Source organism: Bos grunniens, chromosome 1 (assembly GCF_055505025.1).
Source record: "Bos grunniens cultivar Pamir isolate PY7600 chromosome 1, Bosgru_T2T1.0, whole genome shotgun sequence".
Lineage (NCBI taxonomy): Eukaryota > Metazoa > Chordata > Mammalia > Artiodactyla > Bovidae > Bos > Bos grunniens.
Window position 1 is genome coordinate 67,940,950 of NC_141165.1, and position 14,606 is coordinate 67,955,555.

At 40.2% G+C, this 14,606-nt stretch overlaps 1 protein-coding gene across 2 annotated transcripts in view; it reads left to right on the forward strand.

The window, feature by feature from the left end:
- Window positions 1–14,606, forward strand: part of LOC147379565 (uncharacterized) — a 553,375-nt gene that overhangs the window by 390,114 nt on the left and 148,655 nt on the right. For both annotated transcript variants that reach the window (XM_086319040.1, XM_086319037.1), the window contains exon 1: window positions 10,299–10,425. The gene's annotated coding sequence lies outside the window, so the exon portion shown is untranslated. Of the gene's footprint in view, window positions 10,426–14,606 lie in introns of those variants that run through there.

A 14,606-nucleotide genomic window follows, 5' to 3' on the forward strand; every position in this document is an offset into this window, starting at 1 on the left:
CTATTTGTCATTTCCACTGTATAGTCAATAAGGGATTTGATTTAGGTCATACCTAAATCATCTAGTGGTTTTCCCTACTGTCTTCAATTTAAATCTGATTTTGGCAATAAGGAGTTCATGATCTGAGCCACAGTCAGCTCCTGGTCTTATTTTTGCTGACTGGATAGAGCTTCTCCATCTTTGGCTGCAAAGAATATAATCAATCTGATTTCAGTATTGGCTATCTGGTGATGTCCATGTGTAGAGTCTTCTCTTGTGTTGTTGGAAGAGGGTGTTTGCTATGATCAGACCAGTGTGTTCTCTTAGAAAAACTCTATTAGCCTTTGCCCTGCTCCATTCCATATTCCAACGCCAAATTTGCCTATTATTCCAGGTGTTTCTTGACTTCCTCGTTGGTAGCTTGATAGGGATTGCATTGAATCTATAGATTGCTTTGGGTAGTATACTCATTTTCACTATATTGATTCTTCCAATCCGTGAACATGGATTATTTCTCCATCTATTTGTGTCATCTTTGATTTCTTCCATCAGTGTTTTATAGTTTTCTATATATAGGTCTTTTGTTTCTTTAGGTAGATTTATTCCTATTTTATTCTTTTCATTGCAATGGTGAATGGAATCGTTTCCTTAATTTCTCTTTATGTTTTCTCATTGTTAGTGTATAGGAATGCAAGGGATTTCTGTGTGTTAATTTTATACCCTTCAACTTTACTATAATCATTGATTAGCTCTAGTAATCTTTTTGGTGGAGTCTTAGGGTTTTCTATGTAGAGGATCATGTCATCTTCAAACAGTGAGAGTTTTACTTCTTCTTTTCCAATTTGGATTCCTTTTATTTCTTTTTCTTCTCTCATTGCTGTGGTTAAAACTTCCAAAACTATGTTGAATAGTAGTGATGAGATTGTGCATCCTTGTCTTGTTCCTGACTTTAGGGAAAATGCTTTCAATTTTTCACCATTGAAGATTATGTTTGCTGTGGGCTTATCATATATGGCTTTTATTATGTTGAAGTATGTTCCTTCTATGCCTGCTTTCTGGAGGGTTTTTATCATAAATGGATGTTGAATTTTGTCAAAGGCTTTCTCTGCATCTATTGAGATAATCATATGGTTTTATCTTTCAATTTGTTAATGTGGTGTATCATATTGATTGATTGGTGAATATTGAAGAATCCTTGCATCCCTGGGATAAAGCTCACTTGGTCATGATGTATGATCTTTTTAATATGTTGTTGGATTCTGTTTGCTAGAATTTTGTTAAGGGTTTTTGCATCTTTGTTCATCAGTGATATTGATCTGTAGTTTTCTTTTTTTGTGGCATCTTTGTCTGGTTTTGGTATTAGGTGATGCTGGCCTCACCTAGTAGAATGAGTTTGTAAGTTTACCTTCCTCTGCAATTTTCTGGAAGAGTTTTAGTAGGATAGGTGTTAGCTCTTCTCTGAATTTCTGGTAGAATTCAGCTGTGAAGCCATCTGGTCCTGGGCTTTTGTTTGTCGGAAGATTTCTGATTACAGTTTCGATTTCTGCGATTGTGATGGGTTTGTTAAGATTTTCTAATTCTTCCTGGTTCAGTTTTGGAAAGTTATAGTTTTCTAAGAATTTGTCCATTTCTTCCAAGTTGTCCATTTTATTGGCATATAGTTGCTGATAATAGTCTCTTATGATCCTTTGTATTTCTGTGTTGTCTGTTGTGATTTCTCCATTTTCATTTCTAATTTTGTTGATTTGATTCTTTTCCCTTTTTTTCTTGATGAGTCTGGCTAATGGTTTGTCTATTTTATTTATCTTCTCAAAGAACCACCTTTTAGCTTTGTTGATTTTGGCTATGGTCTCCTTTGATTCTTTTGCATTTATTTCTGCCCTTTTATGATTTCTTTCCTTCTACTAACCCTGGGGTGCTTCATTTCTTCTTTTTCTAGTTGCTTTAGGTGTCAGTTCAGTTCAGTTCAGATCTGTCGCTCAGTCGTGTCTGACTCTTTGCGACCCCATGAATCGCAGCACGCCAGGCCTCCCTGTCCATCACCAACTCCCGGAGTTCACTCAGACCCACATCCACCGAGTCAGTGATGCCATCCAGCCATCTCACCCTCTGTCGTTCCCTTCTTCTCCTGCCCCCAGTCACTCCCAGCATCAGAGTCTTTTTCAACAAGTCAACTCTTTGCATGAGGTGGCCAAAGTATTGGAGTTTCAGCTTTAGCATCATTCCTTCCAAAGAAATCCCAGGGCTGATTTCCTTCAGAATGGACTGGTTGGATCTCCTTGCAGTCCACGGGAACTCTCAAGAGTCTTCTCCAACACCACAGTTCAAAAGCATCAATTCTTTGGTGCTCAGCCTTCTTCACAGTCCAACTCTCACATCCATACATGACCACAGGAAAAACCATAGCTTTGACTAGACGGACCTTTGTTGGCAAAGTAATGTCTCTGCTTTTGAATATGCTATCTAGGTTGGTCATAACTTTCCTTCCAAGGAGTAAGCGTTTTTTAATTTAATGGCTGCAGTCACCATCTGCAGTGATTTTGGAGCCCCCCAAAATAAAGTCTGACACTGTTTCCACTGTTTCCCCATCTATTTTCCATGAAGTGATGGGACCGGATGCTGTGATCTTCGTTTTCTGAATGTAGAGCTTTAAGCCAACTTTTTCACTCTCCACTTTCACTTTCATCAAGAGGTTTTTAGTTCCTCTTCACTTTCTGCCATAAGGGTGGTGTCATCTGCATATCTGAGGTTATTGAGATTTCTCCCGGCAATCTTGATTCCAGCTTGTTCTTCCAGTCCAGCGTTTCTCAAGATGTACTCTGCATATAAGTTAAATAAGCAGGGTGACAATATACAGCCTTGACATACTCCTTTTCCTATTTGGAACCAGTCTGTTGTTTCATGTCTAGTTCTAACTGTTGCTTCCTGACCTGCATACAGATTTCTCAAGAGGCAGGTCAGGTGGTCTGGTATTCCCATCTCTTTCAGAATTTCCCACAGTTTTGTGTGATCCACACAGTGTAGAGTGAAGTTATTGATTTGATTTTTCTCCTGTTTCTTGAGGTAGGCTTGTATTGCTATGAACTTTCTCCTTAGCACTGCTTTTACTGAATCTGATAGGTTTTGGGTTGTTGTGTTTTCATTTTCATTTGTTTCTATGCATATTTTAGTTTCTTTTTTTATTTCTTCTGAGATTCATTGGTTATTCAGAAGTGTGTTGTTTAGCCTCCATATGTTTTGTGTATTTAATAGTTTTTTTTCCTGTAGTTGACATCTAACCTTATTGCACTGTAATCAGAAAAGATGTTTGAAATTATTTCAATTTTTTTGAATTTACCAAGGCTAGATTTATGGCCCAGGATGTGATCTCTCTTGGAAAAGGTTCTGTGTGCGCTTGAGAAAAAGGTGAAATTCATTGTTTTGGGGTGAGATGTCCTATAGATATCAATTAAATCTAACTGGTCCATTGTATCATTTAAAGTTTTTGTTTCCTTGCTAATTTTCTGTTTAGTTGATCTATCCATAGGTGTGAGTTGGGTATTAAAGTCTGCCACTATTATTGTGTTAATAATAATTTCCCCTTTCGTAGTTGTTAGCATTTGCCTTACATATTGTGGTGCTCCTGTGTTGGGTGCATATATATTTATAATTAGTTATATCTTCTTCTTGGATTGATCCTTTGATCATTATGTAGTGTCCTTCTTTGTCTCTTTTCACAGCCTTTATTTTAAAGTCTATTTTATCAGATATGAATATTGTAGTTCCTGCTTTCTTTTGGTCTCCATTTGCGTGAAATATCTTTTTCCAGCCCTTCACTTTTAGTCTGTATGTGTCCCTAGGTTTTAAGTGGGTGTCTTGCAGACAGCATATATAAGGGTCTTGTTTTTGTATCCATTCAGCCAGTCTTTGTTTTTTGGTTGGGGCATTCAACCCATTTACATTTAAGGTAATTATTGATAAGTATGATTCCATTGTTGTTTCGGGTTCAAGTTTATAAACATTTTCTGTGTTTCCTGTCTAGAGAAGATCCTTTAGCATTTGTTGAAGAGCTGGTTTGGTGGTGCCGAATTTTCTCAGCTGTTGCTTGTCTGTAAAGCTTTTGATTTCTCCTTCATATTTGAATGAGATCCTTGCTGGGTACAGTAATGTGGGTTGTAGGTTTTTCTCTTTCATAACTTTAAGTATGTCCTGCCATTCCCTTCTGGCTTGAAGAGTTTCTACTGAAAGATAAGCTGTTATCCTTAGGGGAATCCCCTGGTGAGTTATTTGTTGTTTTTCCCTTGCTGCTTTTAATATTTGTTCTTTGTGTTTGATCTTCATTAATTTGATTAATATGTGTCTTGGGGTGTTTCACCTTGGGTTTATCCTGTTTGGGACTCTGGATTTCTTGGGCTTGGGTGGCTATTTCCTTCCCCATTTTATGGAAGTTTTCAACTATTATTTCAAGTATTTTCTCATGGCCTTTCTTTTTGTCTTTTTCTTCTAGGACTCCTATGATTCGAATGTTGGGGCATTTAACACTGTCCCAGAGATCTCTGAGGTTTTCCTCATTTCTTTAAATTCTTTTTTCTTTTTTCCTCTCTGCTTCATTTATTTCCACCGTTCTATCTTCCACCTTATTTATCCTATCTTCTGCCTCAGTTATTCTACTGTTGGTCCCCTCCAGAGTGCTTTTGATCTCAGTTATTTAATTATTCATTATTGATTTACTCCTTTTTATTTCTTCTAGGTCCTTCTTAAACTTTTCTTGCATCTTCTCAATCCTTGTCTCCAGACTATTTATCTGTAACTCCATTTTGTTTTCAAGATTTTGGATCATTTTTACTATCATCATTCTGAATTCTTTTTCAGGTAGACTCCCTATCTTCTCCTCTTTTGTTTGGTTTGGTGGGCTTTTATCATGTTCTTTTATCTGCTGAATATTTCTCTGCCTTTTCATCTTGTTTAGGTTGCTGTGTTTGGGGTGGCCTTTCTGTATGCTGGAAGTTTGTGGTTCCTCTTTATTGTGGAGGTTCCTCCCTGTGGGTGGGGTTGGACAAGTGTCTTGTTAAAGTTTCCTGGTTAGGGAAGCTTGTGTTGGTGTTCTGGTTGGTAGAGCTGGATCTCTTCTCTCTGGAGTGCAATGAAGTGTACAGTAGTGAGTTTTGAGGTGTCTGTGGGTTTGGTGTGACTTTTGGCTGCCTGTATTTTAATGCTCAGGGTTATGTTCCTGCATTGTAGGAGATTTAGCTTGGTATGTCTTGCTCTGAAACTTGTTGGCTCTTGGGTGGAGCTTGGTTTCAGTGCAGGTATGGAGGCTTTTGGATGAACTCTTGTTGATTAATGTTCCCTGGAGTCAGGAGTTTTCTGGTGTTCTCAAGTTTTGGATTTAAGCCTCCTGCCTCTGGCTTTCAGTCTTATTCTTGCAATAGCCTCAAGACCTCTCCATCCATACAGCACCAATGATAAAACATCTAGGTTAATGGTGAAAAGATTCTCTACAGTGAGGGACACCCAGAGAGGTTCACAAAGTTACATGGAGAAGGGAAGAGGATGGAGGGAGATAGAGATGACCAGGAGGAGAAGGGGTGGGGGTCAAAAAGGGAGAGAGCAGTCTAGCCAGTTATCAATTCCCTGTTTTCTCTCCACAGTCTGGAACACTCAGAGAGTTTCACGGAGTTCCATAGACAAGAGAAGAGGGAGAAAGGAGGTAGAGGTGACCAGGAGCAGAGGAGGGGGAATCAAAGGAGAGAGACCAATCTAGCCAGTGGTCAGTTCCTTAAGTGTTCTACACAGCCTGGAACACCCAAAGAGATTCACAGAGTTAAGCAGAGAAGAGAAGGGGGAGGAAAGAGATAGAGGTGACCTATGGGAGAAAAAGGAGAGTCAAAAGGGGAGATAGCAATCAAGCCAGTAATCCCACTCCTAAGTAAAAATGGGTACTGAAGATTGGATTCTTAAAGGTACAAAATTGATAACAGATACCAAAAGGCAAAGATTAAACATCTAGAGTAGAGGTTAGACTCTCAAAAATACAATATTTACAAAACAAAACAAAATCGCAAAAGTTATTAAAAAAATATGAAATTTGCTTTAAAAATAAGGTCTTTTTTTGGCAAGGTAATAGGTTTTAAAAATGAAAATTAAAGGAGTAATAAAGAACTTAAAAATAGAAAAAAAATTTAAAATTAAAAAATGATAATAGTAAAATATATCTAGGGATTTCTCTGGAGCTGTTGAGGGCAGTGTGGGGTCAGTTCAGTTCAGATAGTCCCTTGTTCCAGTTTATACTTCTCAAGGTCTATAGGACCCTTCCAATGTAGTCAATGCTAACTACAGGGTTTTACTCTGTTGCACCTGTCATTTCCAAAGCAGTTCCCTCTTCTTTGTTTATTTTGGCTTCCTCTGTTTGCAAGTCTCTTCAGTATCTAACTTCTACCCTGACATAAGGGGGCGAAAGTGAAAGTGAAAGTAAAGTCACTCAGTCATATCTGACTCTTTGCAACCCCAGGGACTGTAGCCTATCAGGCTCCTCCATCCATGGGATTTTCCAGGCAAGAGTGCTGGAGTGGATTGCCATTTCCTTCTCCAGGGGATCTTCCCGACCCAGGAATTGAACCTGGGTCTCCCACATTGCAGGCAGATGCTTTACCATCTAAGCCACCAGTGTGGTGAAGGTGGTCATTTATTTATTTAGGCTAACTTGTTCAATTGTGCTGCAGGGAGGGAGGGACACTGCAAACAAATATCACTGGCATGTGTGGGGAGTGCTTGCAGTGTCTGGGCCACACTGGGTTTGCCCCCACTCACGGCGTGTGTGCTTTCCTGGTCTACACTGCTCAGGCTCCAGGTTGCTCTGTAGGGGAACTGTCTAAAGCAGGCCCTGGGTTGCGTGCACTTCCCAGGTCTAAGCTGCTCAGGTTCAGGTTCTCAGGTACTCCACAAAGGCACAGCTCAGTAGAGTCTGTGTTTTGTGCCCTTCTCAGGTCAGAGCAGCTCAGGTGACCAGGTACTTGGTGACCACACTCTCCATGGGTGGGGGGGTGCATCTTATCACCTCCCCAGTCCTGGCTGCTCAGCTTCCCAGGTGCAAGGCGGGAGTACTGTCTCAGGTGTGCTGTGTGTCTCCTCTGGGGAGCTGATCTCTGGCTGTGACCCTCCTGGCAGATAACCATCCAGGATCCCAGGAAGACTTGGTTAGCAACTGGGAGCCTACTTGCAGTTTGGTGGAGGATGCTGTCTCTGGGGCCGAGTTTGCCCCTTGCCTTCCAGTGTTGCCTCTGGTGGCGGATGGGCCAGTCTGCTGCCGGCTAGCTCTCCTCTGGTACTCACTCAGTCCTTTGTTCTGTGAGCGGCCTGGCAGTGCCTTAGGTTAGAGCTTTTCGTGGGAAATGTCTCTCTCTCCTCCCTCCCCCCACCCCTTTTTTTTTCTCTCTCTCTGGCTAGCCCACAGTTTGAGTTGCTATCTCAGGTTAGTTCCTTCAGATTGCCCGCCGGGCATTCAGACCCGGTCCTTACCCTAAGCAATGCAGCCCGAGCCTCCCTGTTTAGCCCCCACTTGCTGGTGGCGGATGGAAGCGTCTGGGCTACTTCTCTGCTGGGAGTTGCGGTTAGGCGCGTAATCTGTGGGTTTTATTTATTTATTTTTTCCTCCTGGTTATGTTGCCCTCTTAGATTCCAAAACACCCCACAGAACCGCTGGTGAGAGGGTTTCCTGGTGTTCGGAAACTTCTCTTTTACAACTCCCTCCTTGGGATGGGTCTCCATCTCTAACTCTTTTGTCTCTCTTTTTATCTTTTATATTTTGTCCTACCTCCTTTAGAAGAAAATGGGCTGCCTTTCTGGGTGCTTGGTGTCCTCTGCCAGCATTCAAAAGTTGTTTTGTGGTATTTGCTCAGTGTTCAAATGATCTTTCAATGAATTTGTGGGGGAGAAAGTGGTCTCCCCATCTTTTTCCTTTGCCATCTTAGGACCACCCCCTTTTATGTTTTTATAAAGGAAAAATTAATCCATTTGTTCTAAATTGATTTTCACTTAAGTCATTACAATGTGGTATTGTAAAGACAGCTCCATGTCAAAAGAAACTTCTGGATTTTTTAATACAATCATTTTTGTCAGTTTTTGCCAACAATAAAATGAATTAGAGAACCAGAAGTCTTTGCAAAGTGGAGGCAAGTTGTTTGAACAAGTTCTATACTTGAAGTTGTAAACCTTTCTATTTTTAACCAGGACACAGCTCTGAAAATGAAAATAGAGGATATTCAAAACATGGACAGCACAAAGTTAATGAAAGAGTGTGTTTCTGAAGCCAATATTTTCATCATGTCATCACTTAATAAAAACAATGCATCTCCTCATTCTTCTCTACTTTCCCACAGAAAGAGTCCATCTGTGAAAAGGCTGATTCAGCTCAGCTGAATACATCATTGTTGCCAAAAGGAAGTTGTACCTGGTAGGAGAGACAAACAAGGGCAGCACATTATGAATAGGTATATTATGGGCCTAAGCGTAGTATTAGGGTTTCAGAGTGCTATGGGCTATGGACAGGGAAAAGATTAACTTGGCAGCAAATTGAGGACACTTTGATGGAAGAAGTGAGGGCATTAATTTTAACACCTTAGCTGAATAGCTAGGTTCATGGTTTTACTGTTTGCTAGCTGAACCAGGATGATGAGATAGTAGGAACTGTGAAATTTGGGCTTCTCTTGAATGGAAGGGCCATGGAATGCAGACATGTGCCTCTGGCAGGTGACAAGAGGGATGAGGGACAAGCAAAGTGGGGACAAAGTGGAGATAAGAGAATGGTCAAGGCCGGTTTCTTTGACTTTGTGATTGTACTTCTTTAATTAAGAAGAATATCTCTGCACTTTTCTTCCAGTCTTTCTGTCTCCAGTAATGATATCCTTCTCTGCCCACCTAGAATCCTCCCCAACCCATTTCTTCAAGGCTGAGCTCACAGATTATCTGTTCTGTGAAGATTTCTCTTACCCTTCAGGCAGAATTTCCTACTAGCTCCTTGGAGGTTTTAATAGAACTGTAGATTTTAAAATAAAGAAGATCAAAAGCATCTACATCTTGGAATTATGCCAAAAATGATTTTAAAAATTAACATATGATTTTTTTCCCTAAATATGGCATTATAATAACTGAATACTCATTATGCTGGAATTCCCAGCACACAGTGGTGGTGATCCTGTGGGCTACCACATCCATGGTGACGGAGAGGATGGGCTGGACTCCTCAGTAAGGCGTTGGCAGTCTTCCAGGTGATGTGTAAGGTAGGAAGGTTCTGGGTCATTCTCAGTCACAGGGCTCCTTTGGAATGAAGGAGGGTTCATTAAGCCAGAGTGGGTTAACACCTAGATATGCCATTAAAACCATCTTTTACAACATTTTGGTTCAACTTTTATTCTGCCTTAGCACTTCTCACATTGTTTAAAGTGTGGTCCAGAATAGTTGTATCTTATATGGGTTTAACTTATGCATTTTGAGGAGGTCATGGGAAGAAGGTGAGGGGAGAGAGCAGACCAAAAGGATATGAAAAAGGGAAAGCAATAGTGACAAGTCTCCTGGAAAAGTGTGTATCTGTCAAAATGGGGAGTGGGTTTACACTGGGATACACGAATCTCACCCTATGTTAGCTGACGGAGTTTCCTGGGCTTTTGTCATTGGTTGTCTCTCTGTGCTATAAAAGAATCTAGTGTTTAATATTTACTTTTCCACATATTACGAACCTGAATACAGGACTGTGAATTGCTTCACTAAGAAGCCAAAGTATAATCATTTCTAACACTGGAGGAAAACCCAGCTCTTTTTTAAATGATTTTTTTTTTTCAAATGAAATTTCGCATAGCATTTTTGTTTCAGTTTTTGTTGTAGATGCTGGCTCTAGAAAACAACCCCAAGTTAAAGGCAGTTCCGCTGGAATCTACTAGATGCTGAGTGCTTCACAGGCAGGGACCACACCTTATTACCGGCCATGTTTGTGTTCTGTGCTCCTAGCACAGAGGAGTCTTAATTAACACTGGCTGATTACTGAGATCATCTCTTCTATAGCTTCAGAAGAGCTCTCCCTTCACCCACCTTCCTCTTAGACTCATGATAGTTATTGACCCAAATGACCTTCTATTTGTGCATTGTACTCTGTGCTCTCTGAGCAGGCAATTTGCTCCCTTTAGGTTCATCCACAGGAAATAATTAACCCCTTCCAACCAGTGCCTTAAACGTGTGCAGCTGGATATAATGCTTGCTTTGACCACACCTTCTGCTTCTCTCCTAATTAACTTAGTAAGAATGATAAGGTGCTCTAGAGAGAAGCCTGGTCCTCAGTCTTTCCTTCCAGATGAACTGAGAGGGCAGGAGTCACAAGGAAGAAGGGTAAATTTGGAAGGACTGTGGAGTCTCTACCTCTTTTAGCTCTTCCTGGATCTTCGTTGAAATGAAGCTGTTGTCTGGGGCGTGGAAAAGGTTAACTCACTTTCTCTTCATTCTCCCTCCCCCTAACTGCCAATTGATGGTTGCTGTGGGTGCAGGCTCAGCCTGGGAGAGCTTATGGGGCTCCTGCTTAATTGTTTGGAAGCTAAAAACAGACCTGGAACAGTGAGAAGCAAATTGTTTCCTGGGTGCATGTTCCGTGAGCTCTGTTTAAATCACGCCAAGCCTCCCCCTATCATTTTTTAAATGAGGTGGGGCTTATGTAATTAAGTAAATAAATGAAAACACAGAAAATCAAGAGGAAGGAAAACTGTTTCTCCTTGCAATACAAATGATTTTCGGACAGCTCATTTACTAATTGCCAGGCAGTCAGTCTCTTTTCAGTCTCTTCTCTCCATTACCAGCTTAGCCCTCGTGCTGTGGGGGGTGGGGCACTGGGTAGGGTACTCTCCATGGGCTGATTCAGAGCCCCCTCCATGCCTCCCATCTGCTGCTACTGAGAGCATTGCTCCAGCCTGGCAAGCCATCCGTGGGTGCTGTCACGGGAACTCAGACAGCTGCTGACAAACATCCACCCTGAATTTGACTAGCGCTACAGCTGTGGGAGGGTCTTTGGCTTAGCAGTATCCATCAGAGGTATTTTCAGAGACCAGTGTAATAAAAAATGGTTCTCGCTGCCGTATTAACAGGCAACCTCTGTGTACCCATGTTTGAGAACCATACTTGGTATCATAATGTACATTGATGGTAGCAACTCAAGTTGTCAGGTCCAGTAAAAGCCAGAAACAGAACAGCATAAAATTTATTGGCTGAATGGTTTTGAAGCAAGACATGCTTCCGGCATCAAAGGAGACGAAATTTATGCTAACAATGAAAATCATTGCAAATCTGGGTTATTAAAACCAATATTATATTTTGTAAAAGCCATATGAACCCAAATAACGGGCTTTAAGAAGACCAAGTGATTCTAAAGGACGTTAGACAAAAAGAGCAATTTAACTGTAAATTGGCATAATGGTACCAAACCAGGGTTGCTCATTTCCTCTCTATAATTTTTATATGGTGGTTGGGGGATAAATGGTTTTTTACATGGAGGAGAAACAGCAGGCTCAGAGTACATGGAAAATTCAGGTGGTGGTCATAAATATATCTACCACACTTTATTTTAATTGGACAGCCTAATCTCCTCAGGAAATGAAGCAAAAGGTTTGGATTCTTTCAGCTGGTAGATTTTGAGAAGATTTTCCAAAATTCAGTCTTTTATTTTTCTTACTGTTTTTCATGTATCTGTAAAAAACCAACACTGAGCGAATACTCTTGCAGCAGCACCTGCTTTCATGTATATTTATTGTATCAGGTGGAAACCCCTAAGCATAAGAACTCTGTAGGACTAACTAATAAGGATGACTGCAGACCCTGCCACAATGATAAAGCAAAAAGGGGCATTTTGAGTCGGTTTTAATGTATATACCATTCGTTCAAATGGATAAGAATTTTCTCACAACTTTGAAGACATTTCTATAAAATATATATTTTTTTTGCCTTGGGAAAATTTTTAGCAGTAAAAAAATGAAGAAAGAAAGTGGTCAAAAAGAAAAGATAGGTATTTACTTTCCTTCTGCCCCCAGGTATAAATACTCTCTCGAATAAGTTGTGTCTTTTCTTAGATGATAGAAATGAAGATGTAAAAGTCTACCCAATATTAGTTTACTTGAAATTACTATTTCAAAATGAAGAAAATAGAGCAAAGACCCATAGTGAAAAAAAGGTCACCCCCAACAATCAGATTTAAAATCTAGCAGTGAAACTAGGTTCAGTGAAGCATTCAACTAAAATGTTTAGTGCTCAGAATGTCAAAGTATAATTTTCAAAAAACTAAAACATGACTTTCATGCAAATATAGAATAATCACATGCTAAAGATATTATCTAGCTCATTAATTAATGAGAAAGACAATAAACTCACAAAGCTGCTTCAAAGGAGCTTGTGAGGAGCTGGTTGTTTGTAGGCAATGTAATAAGGGAATGTTAAGTTAGACTGCTGCATTAGAATTAAACTGTGAGTCATCAACAGTACAAGAAACTGTAACATTTGAGGTTATTTTCCTCTCAAACAGAAATTATTGCTTCTGTACCAGAAACAGGGCTACAAAGTAACATGTAACTTCATAGAACCTAGGCCTTTAATTGAGATTTTAAATACCAAAATCTCACCATGGTAGATTATTTTAGAAAATTAAGTAATCCCAGACCAAAAAGGCTTGTTAAACACCATTTCAGTGTGACTTTGAAACAATGTGCACTTATCCTCCTGTCCTTGTTTGCGAGTTATGGATGACTTTTCTTAACAAGTGACATAAGGAATTCTCAATTTACCACCTAATCATCTGTTACAGTTTTTTGACAGCAGGATGCTTGGTAAAAATGACATTTTAATCAAGTATCTGTCAACCCTTTGTCACTTCCTTGGTTCTTTCAATATTGGTAGTTGGTGCTTGTATACTTTGCAGCTTATGAATTAAGCTCTCTGAACCTTGCAACTCTTAGCAACCTGGCTTGCTGAGCTGGAAGAACCTTCAGTGACAGTAAGAATTTAACGCTGCAGTGACATGCAAGGATGCTCGAATATTGTGATGTAAGCCACCCCCTATTCCCGTCCTTCTCCCGTCACATACACACACACACACACACACACGCACAGCCTCACTCTGTGGGAGTGATGAATGTAGATAATTATATGAGCACAGAGGAAGCGTGCCTCCTCCAAGAAGAAGCTAACCGTCCTTTGGGTTTCCTGATTAGCTCAGTGATGGAGCTACAGGCTCCTTGCCTTGTTGACTATTTCCACTTCTCTGAGAAACCAGAGGTCCCCAGAACAGCTTCACCTGTGATCTTTGTAAAATGTAAATTCAATCATGTCACCCTCATGTTAATGTCAATCAGTGGCTCCCCATTACCCTCAGGATACAGTCCAAATTCCTAACCTGACTTACAAGGTCTGGCCCCTCTTCTCTCCTTCCATCCTCAAACCTCTTCTCTTCTTCTCTTGTACCTTTTCCCTTCTAACATATGAATTTGTTTTAGTTTTTCAAATGTGTCCTGTTCTCATTAACCCCTGTACACAGGCTGTGTTTTCTCTCTGGGTAGTTCATAGTCCTCAGGGCCAGTCTTCAGAAAATCTTGTGAATTTCACCCAAAGGTCATTGTTTGCCCTTTAGCATAATATTCAATACATTTTTTCTTTGAGCTGGAAATATTTGCAAGACAACAGAAGAGAGTTGGTAGATCAGGAAATTACAGGAATGACATAGATGTTGCACGCTAAGATTTTGGCCGGCATCTGATTAAGTCGCTCATGGCCATTTCTGAGAACAACATGGAGGGATATAGATTGGATCATAGTGCTGAGTGAGATTTGTAACACAGAACCTCAAGGAGGCATAAATTGCCAATAGCGTGCTTGAGGGAGGTCTCTGTTATTGCCATTATTTGCAGGCCATTGTTTTCATAAATGTTTTGCCTCAATGGCAGGCTGCTGGGACGAAGTTAATATTAACATGTAAAATATCAACATGAAGATTAGTTAACAAAATGTTCCTGGCATATTGAAATAATGAGTTACATCTAACCAGAAAAATTTTATGTGGATGATCACAATGAAATAGCACAGTGATAGGATAGAGTGGGAACAGGAAAGAGATTTGGAATGAACATTGGTGAGTCTAACTGAAAGTAAATTCCACACGAGTCCCCAGGATGACATGACTTCCAAAAAATAGTAGGATTTCTTGGCTGAATTGATGAAAGCATAGTATTTATATCAATGTGGATTTTAGTGTTGTTTTTTTTTTTTTTTTTCTGACTTGCTCAATTCAGAGATAGGAATCTATGTTTGGATTCAGGCATTATATTTCAGGATGTTGGAAAACTGGAGTGTGTCCAGAGGAATGTGCATGGGATGGAAAGGTGGCTGAAAACTTTGTGGTGGGAGGGTTGGGGAAAGATAATCTTCATTACTGAGCTTGAAAACAAGAATGGGAATATCATAACTGTTTTCAAGTATTTGGAGGGGTAGTACATGGATGAAGGATTTATTTTATTTGGTGTGGCTCCTGAGGCAAAGCTAAAACCAATGAAGCAAAGTAGTAGTTAGTCAAAGCAGCTTAATATAGATAGCTCCCTACCAATGGAGAGAGCATCACAAAACCAAGCTGT